Genomic DNA, 19121 nt, shown 5'->3' with positions numbered 1-19121 from the left:
CTGGGAGGTTTATTCATGAAGGAGCTGCCAGTTAGCCATCTACCCCAGAAGGACATAGAATAATTTGGCTTGAGACCGGAGACCCCACCAGCTGAAAACAAAACAAATTATGTTCCAAATCTGATCTGGAAATGAGAAGTTAAGAGCCTCCAATTTGAAAATAATCGCATCCGCTGTATCTTCATCCTCCAAATGAGGACTGTCTTCCATTTTAGTTAGTGTGAAATGTTCCTTTTATTTCTGTTCTCCAAGTCTTGACATCACTAAAAATAAGTGACTCAATTACACTTGTGCATAAGCAGCTGGAAAACTACCAGAAATCTTCCCAGATCTAAACGGTGTAAACAGAGACACCAGAGGAGGGAAGGAGGAAAAAAGGAAACAAAAGTGAAGCGTGCAAGAGAATTTTAAAAATAAAAAGCTACACAAAAGAAGGTCCCAGGGAAGAGCTGTGGAGTGTTAATTCCATGTCTTTGTTCCTGGTAGCATGTCGCAGTCCATAAACCTCTGGGTCTACAAAGCAAACCAGGTGGAAAAAAGGATCAGGAAACTTTATAAACACCTTGCAAGTCAACGTGCCCAGCCAAGACACATTCCAACGCTCATCCTGGGAAAATGCTGGCAGACGCCTCCGGTCCGATGCCCCAAGGATCTTGGGGGCCTCATCTACAACTTGAGGACTAATGGGAAAAATGGAAACAGAATCCTGGCTGGCCAGCCAGCCCCAAAATACAACCACAAACCCCCATCAGTTTCCAAAGACTGGTCTTTTGTGGTAGCTCTTAGCTCAGAAGGCGCAATTACAAAAATGAAATGTTCCAAACGTCCTATACACCCACAGCATTCTTTCATTTACTGTCTTGGGTGGAAGAATATACTTTGTCTCCTAGAGTCCTCTTGCCAGGAAAGAAAAGCAGGTTTGGCCAGCAGAAAACCTGATTGTCTTTATTCCTTCCTCTCTGTTACTCGGGAGAGGAAGGGAAAGGTCAGATCAGCTGTGCGGCTCGGCCATATCACCCTGTGTTGAGCTGAGTGTTCTCTATATGCTTTCGGGGAGAACCTCATTGGAGATGAAAGTAGGTCACCAGGCAGTGAAAGGGGCAGGAGCCTTGACCGAGAATAAAGAGACGCGAGAGCTGGGTTAAACCCGGGGCCTGGAGCCCTCAGTGCTTCCTCTACAAAGTTGGCCAGAGAGGAAAAGGCGAGGGTTTCGCTGGGTGACCTCTCTCTCCTCCTGCTGTCTCTGCCCCTGCTCTGCTCTCGTTTCAATCAGTAAATGAAGTGTCTGTGGGAGCCCAGGAATCTGTGAAGGGACCCGCAAGGGCAGTGGCAGAGAGTTTTCCTCTCCTTCCACACAAAGACAGGCCAAAGGGGAATGGTTTAAATTGCTTCCAGCAGGATTTAGGTTCGCAGGAGGAAAATCTCTCTGAGTACGATGAGCCTCTGGAATGCATTACTAAGGGAGGCAATGGAATCCACTTCAGAGATCTCCGAGGACGCCTTGGAATGCTAATCTTTCCTTAATGGCTAATATTTTGGTGTAATCAGAGGCGGAGGCATGGATGAGCTTTTAAGTCCCTTTCACTCCTGAGATTTGAGTCTGTGCTGGCAGGAAGATGAAATATCCATCGTCCTGTGACATCTTTAGTATCCAAACCCAGCTTCATGTAGATTGCCTGAGGCTCCTTGGGCATTTGCTCCCCGACTGGTGATCAGGTCTGGGACTTGAGTGTGTAGATCTGGTGGGGGTGTGGGAGAGGGGACTGGGAAGAAAAGAATCACATTGAAAACAACAGGAGTAAAAGGACCAGCAAGAGACTTGGAGCCAAAATTTTTAGGAAGTGCTGAAATTTGAGTGAGGGAAATGACAATAATCTATCAAATATTCTAAGGGGTAGGAACACTGCCAGACTGGAAAGCAGAGCAAAGGCTCCCACGCTGGGTAGAAGGAAGATGAAAAGGGAGACTATTAAGAGCAGGATTCTTAACTTATGGGACCCCTGAGATGCCCAAGCTCACCATAGGTGTGTCAGAGGAGTTGAGGACGGAGTAAAAGAATGAATGAAAAAATGTATTAAAAATACAATATTAACCATAGTTAACATTCAGAAATTTACAAATGAATCGAAGAATGGCTTCAAAGAGATCTTTATAATAATGTATCACTAGTTCAGTTCAGTTCAGTTGCTCAGTCGTGTCCAACTCTTTGCAACCCCATGGACTGCAGCACGCCAGGCCTCCCTGTCCATCACCAACTCCTGGAGTTTACTCAAACTCATGTCCATTGAGTCAGTGATGCCATCCAACCATCTCATACTCTGTCATCCCCTTTTCCTCCCACCTTCAATCTTTCCCAGCATCAGGGTCTTTTCAAATGAGTCAATAGCCATTTTTAATTTCTTGGGCAAAAACTTGTGGATACGGATTTGGGGGTAAACTTGTGTTTGCTCCTGGAGGGGCTTCACATGGGTAAATGAGGGCCATACGTCTGAGAGTTAAGGCCTGGCTCTCAGTGAAGATCTCATAGATGAATCTAACTGGCAAGACAAGCAGGTGAGTCTGTCTGGTCCCTTGGAGGTCTTAGTACTAAGATATGCTTATTGGTGCACCTGCATTGTGAGAATACTTATCTGTGCAGACAGTCAGCACCTTTCTTCCTCCAAAGCAATTTTGTTGTGTAAGAGTGCTCACTTCTACTGATTACTTTGGTAGAAACAACCTGTGTGTTTACACGATGGGAGTTTGGGCTAGCCAACATATTGCTTTCCAGTTGTTTTTTTTAAAACACTTTGCCCTTCCTGTATTATTTTTTAATTTACTTTTTTACAGAAGGATAATTGCTTTACAGAATGTTGTTGTTTTCTGTCAAACCTCAACATGAATCAGCCATAGGTATGCATATATCCCCTTCTTCCTGAACCTCCCTCCCATCTCCCTCCCCATCCCACCCCTCTAGGTTGATACAGAGGGCCTGTTTAAGTTTCCTGAGCCATACAGCAAATTCCTGTTGGCTATCTATTTTACATATGGTAATATAAGTTTCCATGTTACTCTTTCCATATATCTCACCCTCTCCTCCCCTCTCCCCATGTCCATAAGTCTATTCTCTATGTCTGTTTCTCCATTGCTGCCCTGTAAATAATTCTTCAGTACCATTTTTCTATATTCCGTATATGTGCATTAGAATACGATATTTATCTTTCTCTTGCTGACTCACTTCACTCTGTATAATAGGTTCTAGGCTCATCCACCTCATCAGAACTGACTCAAATGCATTCCTTATTATGGCTGAGTAACATTCCACTGTGTATACGTACCACAACTTCTTTATCCATTCATCTGTCTATGGACATCGAGGTTGCTTTCATGTTCTAGCTATTGTAAATAGTGCTGCAATGAACAATGGGATACATGTGTCTTTTTCAACCCTGGTTTTCTCAGGTATATGCCTAGGAGTGGGATTGCTGGGTCATATGTTGGTTTTATTCCTAGTTTTTTAAGGAATCTCCATACCATCTTCCACAGTGGCTATATCAATTTACATTCCCACCAACAGTGCAAGACTATTCCATTTTCTCCAGACCCTCTCCAGCATTTATTTTTTGTAGACTTTTTGATGATGGCCATTCTGACTGGTGTGAGGTGATATCTCATTGTGGTTTTGATTTGCATTTCTCTAGTAATGAGCAGAAGAAGGCAATGGCACCCCACTCCAGTACTCTTGCCTGGAAAATCCTATGGACGGTGGAGCCTGGTAGGCTGCAGTCCATGGGGTCGCTAAGAGTCGGACACGACTGAGTGACTTCACTTTCACTTTTCCCTTTCACGCATTGGAGAAGGAAATGGCATCCCACTCCAGTGTTCTTGCCTAGAGAATCCCAGGGACGGGGGAGCCTGGTGGGCTTCGGTCTATGGGGTCGCACAAAGTCGGACACGACTGAAGCGACTTAGCAGCAGCAGTGATGAGCAATGTTGAGCATCTTTTCGTGTGTTTCTTAGCCATCTGTATGTCTTCTTTGGAGAAATGTCTGTTTAGTTCTTTTCCCCACTTTTTGATTGGGTTGTTTGTTTTTCTAGCATTAAATTGTATGAGTTGCTTGTACATTTTGGAAATTAATCCTTTGTCAGTTTTATTTGCTATTATTTTTTCCCATTCTGGGGATTATCTTTTTACCTTGATTATAGTTTCCTCTGCTGTGCTTTTAAGTTTAATCAGGTCCTACTTGTTTACTTTTTTTTTTTTTTTTCCCATTACTCTAGGAGGTGGATCACAGAGGATCTTGCTTTGATTTAGGTCATCAAGTGTTCTGCCTATGTTTTCCTCTAAGGGTTTTATAGTTTCTGGTCTTACATTTAGGTCTTTAATCCATTTTGAGTTTATCTTTGTGTATGGTGTTAGGAAGTGTTCTAATTTCATTATTTTACATGTGGCTGTCCAGTTTTCCCAGAACCATTTATTGAAGAGGCTGTCTTTGCCCCATTGTATATTCTTACCTCCTTTGTCAAAAATAAGGTACCAATAGGTGTATGGGTTTATTTCTGGGCTTTCCATCTTGTTCCATTGGTCTATATTTCTGTTTTTGTGCCAGTACCATACTGTCTTGATGACTGTAGCTTTGTAGTATAATCTGAAGTCAGGAAGGTTGATTCCTGCAGCTCCATTCTTCTTTCTCAAGACTGCTGTGGCTATTCAGGGTCTTTTGTGTTTCCATATGAATTGTGAAATTTTTTGTTCTAGTTCTGTGAAAAATGCTATTGGTAATTTGTTGGGGATCACACTGAATCCGTAGATTGCATTTAGTAATATAGTCATTTTCACAATATTGATTCTTCCTACGCAGGAACATGGACCATCTCTCCATCTGTTTATGTCATCTTTGATTTCTTTCATCAGTGTCTTATAATTGTCTGGGTACAGTTCTTTTTTCTCTTTAGGTAAGTTTATTCCTAGATATTTAATTCTTTTTGTTACAGTGGTGAATGGGATTGATTCCTTAATTTCACTTTCTGATTTTTCATTGTTAGTATATAGAAATGCAAGTGATTTCTGTGTACTGATTTTGTATCCTGCAACCTTGCTAAATTTACTGACTAACACTAGTAATTTTCTGATACTATCTTTAGGGTTTTCTATGTACAGTATCATGTCATCTGCAAACAGTGAGAGCTTTACTTCTTTTCCAATCTGGATTCTTTTTATACCTTTTTCTTCTCTGATTTCTGTAGCTTGGGCATCCAGAACTGTGTTGAATAATAGTGGCGAAAGTGGACACCCTTGTCTTGTTCCTGATCTTAGGGGGAATACTTTCAGTTTTTTACCATTGAAAATAATGTTTGCTGTAAGCTTGTCATATATGGCCTGTACTATGTTGAGATAGGTTCCTTCTGTGCCCATGTTTTGAAGAGTTTTAGTCATAAATGGGTGCTGCATTTTGTCAGAGGATTTTTCAGCATCCATTGAGATTATTATATGGTTTTAATCTTTCAGTTGGTTAATATGGTGTATCACATTGATTTGCATATATTGAAGAATCCTTGCATTCCTGGAATAAACCCAACTTGATCGTAGTGTATGAGCAGTTCATCAGTGATATTGGCTTGCAGTTTTCTTTTTTTGTGTTGCCTTTGTCTGGTTTTGGCATCAGGGTGATGGTGGCCTTGTAGAATGAATTTGGAAGTGTTCCTCTCTCTGCAATTTTTTGAAAGAGTTTTAGAAGGATAGGCATTCAGTTCAGTTCAATTGCTCAGTCGTGTCCAACTCTTTTTGACCCCATGGACTTCAGTATGCCAGGCTTCCCTGTCCATCACCAACTCTTGGAGCCTACTCAAACTCACATACATTTTGTTGGTGATGCCATCCAACCATCTCATCCTCTGTCATCCCCCTCTCCTCCTGCTTTCAATCTTTCCCAGCATCAGGGTCTTTTCAAACGAGTCAGTTCTTTGCATCAGGTGGCCAAAGTATTGGAGTTTCAGCTTTAGCATCAGTCCTTCCAATGAATATTCAGGACTGATTCCCTTTAGGATGGACTGGTTGGATCTCCTTGCAGTCCAAGGGACTCTCAAAAGTCTTCTCCAACACCACAGTTCAAAAGCATCAATTCTTCAGTGCTCAGTTTTCTTTATAGTCCAACTCTCACATCCATACATGACTACTGGAAAAACAATAGCTTTGACTAGACGGACCTTTGTTGATAAAGTAGTGTCTCTGCTTTTTAATATGCTGTCTAGGTTGGTCATAGCTTTTGTTGTAAGGAGCAAGCGTTTTTTAATTTCATGGTCACCATATGCAGTGATTTTGGCACTCAATTCAGTTCAGTTCAGTCTCTCAGTCATGTCTGACTCTTTGCTCTTCCCTAAATGTTTGATATTCTACTCCTATGAAGCCATCTGGTCCTGGGATTTTGTTTTTTGGGAGATTTTTGGTCACAGCTTCAATTTCATTGCTTGTAATTGGGTTGTTCATAATTTCTATTTCTTCCTGGTTTAGTCTTGGAAGATCTTTTCTAAGATCTTTTCTAAGATCCTGTCGATTTCTTCCATATAGTTTATTTATTGCCATATAGTTGTTCATAATAGTCTCTTATAATCCTTTGTATTTCTGCATTGTCTGTTGTAACCTCTCCTTTTTCATTTTTAATTTTGTTGATTTGATTCTTCTCTCTTTTTTTCTTGATGAGTCTGGCTAAGGTTTGTCAATTTTGTTTATCTTCTCAAAGAACCATCTTTTAGTTTTATTAATCTTTACTATTGTTTCATTTCTTTTTCATTTATTTGTTTGGATCTTTATGATTTCTTTCCTTCTACTAATTTTGGTGTGTTTTTTTTTGGTTCTTTTTTTTCCAGTTGTTTTAGGTGTAAAGTTAGGTTATCTATTCGATGTTTTTCTTGTTTCTTGAGGTAGGATTGTATTGCTATAAACTTCCGTCTTAGGACTGCTTTTGCTGCATCCCATAGGTTTTGAGTTGTCCTGTTTTCATTGTCATTTGTTTCTAGAAATTTGTGATTTACTTTTTTATTTCTTCAGTAACCTGTTGGTTATTTAGAAACATGTTGTTTCATGTTTGTGTTTCTTACAGCATTTTCTTGTACTTGATATCTAGTCTCATGGTCTTGTGGTCAGAGAAGATGCTTGATATGATTTCAATTTTCTTAAATGTACTGAGGTTTGATCTTTAACCCAAGATATGGTCTATCCTGGAGAATGTTCCATGTGCACTTGAGAAGGTGTATTCCTCTGCATTTAGATGGAATGCCCTGAAGATATCAATGAGATCCATCTCAACTAATGTATCACTTAAGACTTGTGTTTCCTTATTAGTTTTCTGTTTTGATGATCTGTCCATTGGTGTTAGTGTGGTGTTAAAGTCTCCTACTATTATTGTGTTACTGTTAATTTCTCTTTTTATGTCTATTCCTATTGCCATTTTCTTAATTGTTTGGGGTTGATTTTGTAGATCTTTTTTCTTCTTTTGTATTTCTTGACCATATAAGTCTGTTTAATATTTGTTGTAAAGCTGGTTTGGTGGTACTGAATTCTCTTAACTTTTGCTTGTCTGAAAAGCTTTTTATTTTTCCATCAATTTGAATGGGATCCTTGCTGGGTACAGTAATCTTGGTTGTAGATTTTTCCCTTTCAGTACTTTAAATATATCCTGCCATTCCCTTCTGGCCTGCAGAATTTCTGCTGAAAGATCAGCAGTTAAGCGTTTGGGGTTTCCCTTGTATGTTACTTGTTGCTTCTCCCTTGCTACTTTTAATATTCTTTTTTTGTGTTTAGTCTTTGTTAGTTTGATTAGTATGTGTCTTGATATGTTTCTCCTTGGGTTTATCCTGTATGGGATTCTTTGTGCCTCTTGGACTTGATTGACTATTTGCTTTTCCATGTTGGGGAAATTTCCAACTATAATCTCTTCAAAAATTTTCTCACACCCTTTCTTTTTCTCTTCTTCTTCAGGGACCCCTATAATTCAAATATTGGTGTATTTGATATTGTCCCAGAGGTCTCTGAGACTATCCTCAGTTATTTTCATTCTTTTTACTTTATTCTGTTCTTCAGAAATTATTTCCACCATTTTCTCTTTCAGCTCACTGATTCATTCTTCTGCTTCAGATATTCTGCTATTGATTCCTTCTAGAGTGTTTTTTTTTTTTTCTTTTCTAATTTTATTTTATTTTTAAACTTTACATAATTGTATTAGTTTTGCCAAATATCAAAATGAATCCGCCACAGGTATACATGTGTTCCCCATCCCGAACCCTCCTCCCTCCTCCCTCCCCATACCATCCCTCTGGGCCGTCCAGTGCACCAGCCCCAAGCATCCAGCATCGTGCATCGAACCTGGACTGGCAACTCGTTTCCTACATGATATTTTACATGTTTCAATGCCATTCTCCCAAATCTTCCCACCCTCTCCCTCTCCCACAGAGTCCATAAGACTGTTCTATACATCAGTGTCTCTTTTGCTGTCTCGTATACAGAGTTATTGTTTCCATCTTTCTAAATTCCATATATATGCGTTAGTATACTGTATTTATGTTTTTCCTTCTGGCTTACTTCACTCTGTATAATAGGCTCCAGTTTCATCCACCTCATTAGAACTGATTCAAATGTATTCTTTTTAATGGCTGAGTAATACTCCATTGTGTATATGTACCACTGCTTTCTTATCCATTCATCTGCTGATGGGCATCTAGGTTGCTTCCATGTCCTGGCTATTATAAACAGTGCTGTGATGAACATTGGGGTACACATGTCTCTTTCCCTTCTGGTTTCCTCAGTGTGTATGCCTAGCAGTGGGATTGCTGGATCATAAGGCAGTTCTATTTCCAGTTTTTTAAGGAATCTCCACACTGTTCTCCATAGTGGCTGTACTAGGTTGCATTCCCACCAACAGTGTAAGAGGGTTCCCTTTTCTCCACACCCTCTCCAGCATTTATTATTTGTAGACTTTTGGATCGCAGCCATTCTGACTGGTGTGAAATGGTACCTCATAGTGGTTTTGATTTGCATTTCTCTGATAATGAGTGATGTTGAGCATCTTTTCATGTGTTTGTTAGCCATCTGTATGTCTTCTTTGGAAATAAAAGCAAAAATAAACAAATGGGACCTAATTAACCTTAAAAGCTTCTGCACATCAAAGGAAACTATTAGCAAGGTGAAAAGACAGCCTTCAGAATGGGAGAAAATAATAGCAAATGAAGCAACCGACAAACAACTAATCTCAAAAATATACAAGCAACTCCTACAGCTCAACTCCAGAAAAATAAACGACCCAATCAAAAAATGGGCCAAAGAACTAAATAGACATTTCTCCAAAGATAGAGTGTTTTTAATTTCAGTAATTGTGTTGTTTGTCTCTGTATGTTTATTCTTTCGTTCTTCTAGGTCTTTGTTAATTGATTCTTGCATTTTCTCCATTTTGCTTTCAAGATTTTTGATCATTTTTGCTATCAATAACCTGTATTCTTCTTCAGGGAGTCTGCCTATTTCCTCTTCATTATTTGGACTTCTGTGTTTCTAGCTTGTTCCTTCATTTGTGTAGTATTTCTCTGCCTTTTCATTATTATTATTTTTAACTTATTTTGAGAACTTTAACTCATTTGAGGTCTTCTTTTCCCAGGCTTCAGGGCTGAATTCTTTCTTTCTTTTGGTTTCTGCCCTCCTAAGGTTGGTCCGGTGGTTTGCATAAGCTTCTTATCAGGTGAGATTTGTGCTGAGGTCTTGTTTGTTTGTTCATTTTTCCTCTGATGGGCAAGGCTGAGTGAGGTGTAATCCTGTCTGCTGATGATTGGGTTTGTATTTTTGTTTTGTTTGTTGTTTAGATGAGCTGTCCTGGGCAGGGTGCTCCTGGTGGTTGGGTGACGCTGGGTCTTGCATTCCAGTGGCTTCCCTTGTGTGACTTCTCACTATTTGATACCTGCTAGAGAAGGCGATGGCACCCCACTCCAGTACTCTTGCCTGGAAAATCCCATGGGCAGAGAAGCCTGGTAGGCTGCAGTCCATGGGGTCTCGAAGAGTCGGACATGACTGAGTGACTTCACTTTCACTTTTCACTTTCATGCATTGGAGGAGGAAATGGCAACCCGCTCTAGTGTTCTTGCCTGGAGAATCCCAGGGACGGGGGAGCCTGGTTGGCTGCCATCTATGGGGTCGCACAGAGTCAGACACGACTGAAGCGACTTAGCAGCAGCAGCAGCAGCAGCAGCAGGGTTAGGTCTCTGGTAGTCTAGGGTCTTGGAGTCAGTGCTCCCACTCTGAAGGCTCAGGGCTTGATCTCTGTGCAGTCTGGATGCAAGCATACCTACAGATGATCTCCATTGCAGTGTGGTTTCCAAACAGAATTTGCTCATGGGTTCACTAGATGGGTCATTTTAGAAGCTCCTGGTCACTGGAAAGTCCCATGGGCAGAGGAGCCTGGCGGGATATAGTCCATGGGGTCACAAAAGAGTTGGACATGCCTTAGCGACTGAGCACAGTAGATGGAACAAGTTAAGATGATGTCATATTGGATTACGATGGGTCCTAAATCCCATGACTGGTGTTTGAAAAATTCAGAAGACTTCCAGTTCAGTGGCTTTCAAGCTATTTTGGCCACATCTTCTATTAAAAAATATAATTTGCATTATGACTACAGTATGCTGAATAAAGCCACTCCCTCTAAAGACATTTGAATCCTAACTTCCAGAACCTGTGAATGTCACTCTGGCCCCTTAGGTCTAGGTCACGTGGGTCTCCTCCTTTTGAGGGGAGCACTCAAAAACTCATGGTCTGCAGAATACTCAGGACAGCAAGGAGCAATGGAGAAGGCTACCTTACTTTTTCTGGACTAGGGGACCCTGAGGGACTGATTCTGCACACACTCCGAGGCTAGGAGGCACGCCCTCTATTATTATTTTTAAATTGAGTTGTTTTAATTGAAGCAGAGTTGGTTTACAATATCATGTTCATTTCAGATGTACAACATAGTGATTCAACATTTTTATAGCATATACTCCATATAACATTATTATGTGATATTGGTTATTTTCCCTATGTTGTATATTACTTCTTTGTACCATTTATTTTATGCCTTGTAGTTTATAACTCTGAATTCCCTCCCCCTATTGTGTCTTTGCCCCACCTCTCTTCCCACTTCCGGTTTGTGAGTTTTTGAGTTAACAAGCAAAGAGAGGTGATTAGCCACCTTTTCCCTTGTATTTCACAGTGACATTCATGCAAAATTGCCCTTGTTCCATGAACTAGGCTGAGGAAAGGTGAGTTGAGGATAGATAAGACAGGGTTCCTGCCATCAAAGCAATCTATTTAGGAATAGCCATTTGCTTGTTTCAGGCTTCACTGTGGTGAAACCCAGGCAGAGAGGACAGGGGGAATGAAGCCACTGGTGATGAGCAACACGACTCCTGGCATCCCACTTTGTTTGACTAAGACAGTGATGTAATGAGAGAACATAGTTGATGGAGGTTAGCAAAAGTCAGAACCCTTGGAGAGAGAGAGTTAATATTAATACACCATACCATTTGCTTTCTTTCCCCACAGGCAGACTTTTAACTGGAATATTTGAAACCCCATCATTCTCTAAGATGAAGAACTAGCTGTGTAAAACCAGTTTGAGACCACAGCAGCCAAGGAGCTCTAAGATACTACGTAAGTATTTAAACTTGGGCTTTTTCCCTTGATGCCTTTCATCAGAACGACTTTAAAATTTTCTTAGCTGTGTTAGGTCTTAGTTGCAGCATGCAAGATTTTTAGTTCTGGTATGTGAACTCTTAGTTGTGGTGTGTGGGATCTAGTTCCCTTACCAGGGATCTCACCCAGGCCTCTGGCATTGGGAGCATGGAGTCTTAGCCTCTGGACCGCCAGGTCCCCAGAAAGGCTTTAAAGCAAGAGGCTCTGTGATTTTTCTGCTCCATGGGAATGGGTGGAGTGACATTATGGTTGAACGGCAGGGATGATGTTAATGACCCAGGGCTGGGAGTTGTTGAACTAGTGGTAATTGTCTGAATCCCACCACTGACATTTCTAGGAAGGAATTTTGGCCCTAATGATTTTGGCTGCAAAAAGTTGGTAAGATAACCTTCTCTTCCCCCTTCCCATTTTCAGCTCCTCTGGGGAAGAGGAAAACCCCAGACACCAGCTTTCTGGTAACACAAGACGCTTCCCATAACAGTGTACTATAAATTATAATGAGCACGACCCTTCTCTTTCTCTTCCTCTTTGTTTCGCTCCCTGAGCAATATTGTAAGAGTCTACACGATCTCATAAGGGACTTGGCTGGCAATCAGTGGAAGAGACTGTTCCTTTGGCAGCAGCTCCAAGTGACTAGACTAGACTAATGTATTCCTTTTTGCTTAGTTTCTACAAAATCATATTATGGTTCTATGCAGCTGAGGGGCTGGAGGAAGAAACCCAGGTGTAGAGAAATTAAGGCACAAACTGCCAAAGCCACTCAGCTAGTATTATTTCACCCATGTTAAATCATGGGCCCAGACTCAAGAAGCAGAGTTGCTGTCCCCTTGGGACATGGTCTCTGGGCAGAAGGTGAGATCCAGGGTCTCTGGTTGACCCACAGGCAGCTGGGGCTGTGATGAGAGTCTCCAGAGATAAAATATTCTGTGTGGCACATCCCTCATCAATGCCACCTTTTGTCTCTCAAAATCTGACTCTGTTGGGACTGGAGGATGCACTTTGCACAAACACCCTTGGAAACAAAGACCACCCAGCAATTTGCTCAAGTGAACTTCTTTCTGAAAGCCATTTTTGCCTATCTTGGAGTCATAAGAAGTGAATTTTCTTAATTCCAACACTCGCTACCCATGTGATCTAGGGCATGTTGTTAGCTTTTCTGCTCCCCAGTCTCTTATTTGTAACAGGATGGGGGAATATGAATGATCTCCAAGTTCCCTTTGTTGCTCCCTTAGAAAGAGCCGATGAAAGCACGTCTTATTTTCTGGAAGGTGCATTATTAGCAAATATTTCCCCCACCTCCTGAAAAGCAAATAAATACACAGACTTTTATCAAAACTTAATTGAGGTTTCTAATCATGATCTTAAAATTTGGTTTTGTAGAAAGTGAGACAAATTCAAGCCAAATGTATTCTCACATGAAAGAAGTCAAGCTTAGTAAATTGTAGTGAGAGGGGTCAGCCTGGGTGGGTCCCCCTCAGAGGCTGGACCACATCCACAGATACTGCAAAACAGTTCAGTCCAGCATAAAAGCAAGGCTCACAGCATGTGCATGTCTGGCTCTAATGGCCTCTTGAAAGCTTTTTTGCCTGCTCCATGTACTAGGTAGTTCATTAAGAGGAGAGCTTCCACCCATATCCACAGTTTTAGCTCTCAACAGCCTACTCTGAATTGTTCATTGATGCCATTTTGTTGCGGCTCCATCCTGCTACTCACCTTGGTGTTTATTCTTTTGTTTCTCTACTTGCTTTGCCCTTTGGACTTGATGGTAGGTATTGTGGTCCCAACTGAGTTTCCTTCCATAAGACTTTATTTCACCCAGATATTCTGCTTTAGGCCTCCTTGATTGAACCTGGCCTTGATCTCTCCCCGTGTGAACTCTGCCACCAGTTTTAGTTAACCTCCTTGAGCAGCTCCTGAACATGGTCATACTTAATAGGTAAATGAAGTGCAAATAGTTAGAATTAAGAGGCTAAGAAGATTTTAACAAAGTTTATGATGGATGCGTAGAGAACATAGAGCAGGTGATACTCCAAGAACCAAGGTATATACTGGGAATCAAGGATGGACAGTAGGGACCCAGCTACTGAACCGGAGTTCAGGGTTTGAGCTCTAGTTCACCATGGTTGTGATGGTGAGGGTTCGAATGGAATCAACTTTCTAATGGCTCCAGAGATCTTGCAGGTCTATAATAATGATACCTTTTAGAAAACCTTAACACATAAGCATTTTTACTTATTGATCCATAATAATTACATTTCAAGTAAGGAATTCTAGCAACAGTGAGGTATTCTGCAGATAGTCTGCAATCTCTGAAGACCTATAATCGTGACAGTCAGTCTGGCTTGGTACTTCCTTGGGCTCTGCTCCTTTTACCTTGCTTTTCACTGCAGGTGGCAAGTCTCACTCACCTGGTTCAAATACAAGTCTAAGTCAGTTGGTCCATATTAAACTAGGTCTTAGAAACTGTGATGCTTTCAGGCTTTCTGGACCAGGTCATCAACATGCAGTCAAGGTTTCCTCTTGTGAAACAGCCAATAGAAGGGCTGTCATTGAGGGAAGTGAGCTGGACTATAGGCGAGAGAGTTGGGCAGCACGGTAGCACGGCGGAATGGGGAAGGAGTCTAGTGCATGAGCCAGGAATGAGTTACGGGGGACGGCACTTGCTGGGGACTCAAAAAGTATTTGGGAATTAATACATGAATAAACTATTGTTTCCAATTTCTCCCAGACTTAGCATGTAGGATTAAGGCTAATGATTCAAACTGACGTATCCAGTTATGACTGAACCATCCACAGAGGTGATTTACCATTGAGTCCTATGAATCCTACTTTTATCTCTAACTCCAGTTCTGGTTGATCTTTTGGGGCAGGTTGAGTTGTGATGAGGGAGAGAGAGGTATGAAGAGGCAGAGGTACACCCTGGGTAGGGCTTTGCCGGGCAGTGTTTTTCAGAGCCAGCATTTGCCAGTATTTCTGGCAAAAAGTATTACTTTCTAGAAACGTGTCTATTTGCAATGTTGATCTAATACAACATTAACTTCTGAAACATTTGTACTCATTTTGCCAATTCTCCAAACTTAAGAATGGAGTTAATAAAGTAATAGAGACATTTTAGATGGGGAAGTTCTACTTAAACAATGGCCACATGTGTTTAATTTTCCACTTGCTTCCTAAATTTCTATGCCTGAAAAGAGCCTTGGAAATCACAACCTCTTGTTTATGGACAAGAAAACTTAGGTCGTGAGCAGAGAATTTGTTCAAGGTCATATGGGTCTCAAGGGAAAAGGCAGGATCAGGATCCGAGGCTTCAGACTTCCAGAAAGTGCCATTTTAACCCTATTTCAATCTTCTAATTCACGAGTGGATGCCATTGAGGGATTTTGAGAAACTGCTTTAGCATCAGAGACCAATCAGCTTTGTTCCAGCTCATACCATGACTTTGCCTCAGTGGGCAAGTGCAGCCATGTAGAATCATGGTCTTTTTTCTTTTTTAGGGGAATTTCAAAAGGTCGGGTGAAGCAGTGCATGCATGTTAAGTCGCTTTAGTCATGTCCAACTTTTTGCGGCCTATGGACTGTAGCCCATCAGGCTCCTCTGTCCATGGGATTTTCCAGCCAACAACACTGCAGTGGGTTGCCTTTCCCTCCTCTTTGCATGACTGAGCACGCACACAATTCCATATAATATGTATCTTATAAGCTGATATTTCATCTTATATCAACTATTTTGTGCTATGCTGTCATTTATCATAATAAGCTGATTCACCCACAAGTGCATTCCACAAATACTTGTGAACGTTGTCAATCAGCACCGTTTTAGGGACCAGAGGGTTTAATGGTAATGAACAAGGAATCCTCAATCCTTGTTCTTACAGAGCCTGCAGCCTAGTAAAGGATTTGGAAAGCTATTTTTAAAGTCCCACTTCATTGTTCCTATCCAAAGTCCCCTGTAGACTATATCCTTGTCCAGCTCCCTGCTGTGACATTCTATTAGATAAAACACACTTCAGCCGAGTGAAAACATACTTCAGAAGACTGAAACACTTTCCCCCAATTTAACCCTTGGTCAAATATTTCTTGGAGAAGCAGCTCTACAAACTCAGAAATCAAAGCGAGAGAAGGTAGATAAGCCTTAAGTATCAGGAAAGTATGGAAACTGCCCAGAGCAGAAAAGTGACTTGGTCAAGACCTCAAATATTGGTAAAGTCAGGAAGGGAACCAGATCCCTTGGCTCTTACTTTATTTCTCTTTTACAAGAATGGAATCTTCTAAAATTCAGAAACATCCCTAAAGATTTGAGCCCTGCCTTTACACAAAAGGAAAACCTTCTGACAGTACCCCATCACTCACTCCCAGCCTTGAGTCTATTTGCTTTCTGCTCTCACCCTGTGGTGATGGTTTAGTCACTAAGTCGTGTCCAACTCTTGTGATCCCATGGACTGTAGACCACCAGGCTCCTCTGTCCATGGGATTTCCCAGGCAGGGATGGTGGAATGGGTTGCCATTTTCTTCCCCAAGGGATCTTCCCAACCCAGGGATCTAACCTTCATCTCTTGCACCTCCTGCATTGCAGGTAGTTTATGCACTGCTGGGCCACCATCTTATATCCCATATTTTGTACTATGCTATTATTTATCATAATAAACTGGTCCATTCACAAGTATATTCCACAAATACTTGTGAATGTCAATCAGCACCCTTTTAGAGACCAGAGTGTTTAACGGTGATGAATAAGGCATCCTCAATTCTTGGTCTTATGGATCCTTCAGCCTAGTAAAGGGTTTGGAAAGTTGTTTTTGCCAAGTCACCCTAGGACTTGGCAATCTCCTTTGTACAAAGTAGGCATTCAATACACTCGTTACAATTGAACAAATGAATGAGTATTGTGGACATTAATATATAGTGTGAACTTAAGTTGATCATTCACAGACACATATGAAGCACAATTTGGAAATTCACCCATGATGGTCCTAGATGAGCTTTGGGTAGGTTTTTTGAAAATTCTGTTAAATTACACAAGAAAGGAAAATGAAAGCTATTTCTATGTAGTCTCTATCTCCATAGGTGAAACTGAAAATGGGTTTTTGATGTAGAGTGTCAGGCTGGTCTCCGAGACTTTATAAGATCACCTTCAAACTAACTACCAGTTTCTGAAAAGAGGGTAGATATGAATGATTAATACCTTCTTTTAAACACTGGTCAGTCTGGAAGAAACAGAAAGACATTTGAAGGGAATGGGGAGATATAGAAAAAAGAAATATATTGGTATATTACTGTTCACAAAACATTTTAATAGCCATTGTCTCATAGGAGACAAACAATTCTGTAAATGCTATTGTTATTCCCATTTTACAGATGAAGACACTGAAGCATAAGAGTTAAGCTAGGAAATGTCATGGCCTGCATTCAAAGAGAGTTCTCCTGACTTTAGAGTTGGTGCTTTTTTAAGCGTCTCACCCTTCTTTGTACACATGGCAACATCGCAGCCACCTGCATGCATACAGCCTTTCATCCATGAATCACGACGTGGGAGATTTTGCGGTGAATCTGTCTTAAAAATGATGGATGCTGTACATCAGTGCACATTCCCTATTTTAGTTGACAGCATCACCTTGTGGATGAAAATACATCTGGTGTGTGTTTTTATTTGTAAATATATGTATACTCTGTCGATTAGGGATAATGAGCCAACCTATTATGCTGTCAATCAGAAGTGTTTTGGGGTTGAACTTCTTTACCAGAATTTATTTTTTAGTAATCAACTAATAAAGAAAGGTCAAATAATAATAGTTAACTGATGAGAGAACAGAATGAAAGCCGTTGTGCTTCTGGCCACTTTGGTTAAAACTTACTGCCATTTTGCTAGCTTAATTAACATTTTTTTTGAAAAGTGGAGGTTAGAATTATAGTATTTGTAGCTTTGTGGTGAGAATTAAAAGGGAAAAATAAAATAACAGCAGCTTAGCAGAATCTCGTTGTTTAAAACAAAAGAATGATAGGGTCTCAAGTCCAAAAACCTTGAAGTTCTGCATTTCAACTCCATGTGATTTTAAAACTCTCTTAACCTTTAAAACTTTCTTTATCTCTAACATAGAGAAAACAATGCCAAGCTTGTGGAATGGTCATCAAATATTGGGTAAGATAATAAGAGAAAGAGCCCCCGTGCATTGAAAGACAGGGGGTGAAAACTCCAGGACATCCATCCAGTGTGGACAGAGTCCTTACCACTTACGCAAAAATATAGATACATTTTAGCAGGCATATCTTAGCTGGTTTGGGTTCTTTTCCTGCTGCAGTTTTTGGTAGACAAACAGGCTTATAGAAAATATTTTTATTATCCACAGTGAGAAATGACAAATACCCTATTTTTTCCTAAAAGGTTTTACAAATGAGAACAGAAAACTAACATCCCAACTTCTCAGTAGCAAAGTGGGGGCAGTTCATTCCAATGAATAGATTATTAACAATTATAATAGATTAGAATTAATTCCTAAATTTAATAATTTGGCCATTTATTACTAACTTCAATGCTTATTTGATAGAGGATTTGGCAATCTGAATTCCACGTGCTGTCCTGATTAAATGTTTCCTGCACAAGTTTCCTTGGAACAAAGTTTTGCTTTTTTTTTTTTTTTAATTACCCTTGTCTTGTAAGAGAAAGCCTTATTGGGCAATCCATGCACAGTGGGAATGGAGTGTAAGTAATGGCTCATGGTCATAGAGTGAAAAGAGCCGGCCTCCTTAGCTGTACCACACTAGCGTCTCTACAGACTGCCAGCCTCCATCCCTGCATCACCGCATCCCCTCATCCCCTCCTGTATCCCCCATCCGCCCACAGCCCAGCCCTCAGAGCAGGGGGTCTTCAGGGCAAACTTTCAGTTTGAATTTCCCGGCTTTTGTCAGTTTCTGTCAGAGCCCTAGCCACCTTCTCCCACTGCCTGCGGTGGCTTTGTTTTCCCTTCTCCTGCATTTGCTCCTCGTTAGCCTGCGTCCCGTGTCGGCGCGTTCACCGTCGGCAGAGCGCTGCTGACAGATGGTCGGGGGGCTGGGAGTGGGGCTGCCGTGGCTCTGGGCCAAAGGATGTGCCTCCCGCCGGAATGCACGGCCCACAAACTCCTCCCTGAAGCCTCGTCCCTTCAGTTTGGTTCTGTGGGCGTGTTTGTATGTGCCGGTGCCCACGTGGCATGTTTTGTTGTGGTGGTGGCGGTGGCTGTGGCTGTTTTTGTTGTTATTTGGGCCAATGACAACAGAGGCCTCGCTGGCTGGCGGCTGCTTTCCACTCTTGGCAGTTTCCAGACTCCCAGACAGGAAATTCTCCTAACGATTGCAGCTGTGAATTGGCCCATTTTTCTGGAAAGGGGATAAAGACAAAAGTTCTGTGGGATCTTTCACTTCTCTCGCACAAGCAAGGACACGTTGAGCACAAACAGGGA

The 19121-nt window shown here is 41.3% G+C and overlaps 1 long non-coding RNA gene across 3 annotated transcripts in view; it reads left to right on the top strand.

The window, feature by feature from the left end:
- Window positions 1–19121, top strand: part of LOC147367737 (uncharacterized) — a 246209-nt gene that overhangs the window by 142126 nt on the left and 84962 nt on the right. For 2 of the 3 annotated variants that reach the window (XR_015132036.1, XR_015132037.1), the window contains exons 2-3: window positions 11540–11647; window positions 17044–17472. This is a non-coding gene — a long non-coding RNA (uncharacterized LOC147367737). Of the gene's footprint in view, window positions 1–11539; window positions 11648–17043; window positions 17473–19121 lie in introns of those variants that run through there. The other variant, XR_015132038.1, reaches the window with a different exon arrangement.

The sequence above is a fragment of the Bos grunniens genome, chromosome 8 (assembly GCF_055505025.1).
Source record: "Bos grunniens cultivar Pamir isolate PY7600 chromosome 8, Bosgru_T2T1.0, whole genome shotgun sequence".
Lineage (NCBI taxonomy): Eukaryota > Metazoa > Chordata > Mammalia > Artiodactyla > Bovidae > Bos > Bos grunniens.
This window is presented reverse-complemented; position numbering and strand designations above follow the sequence as displayed.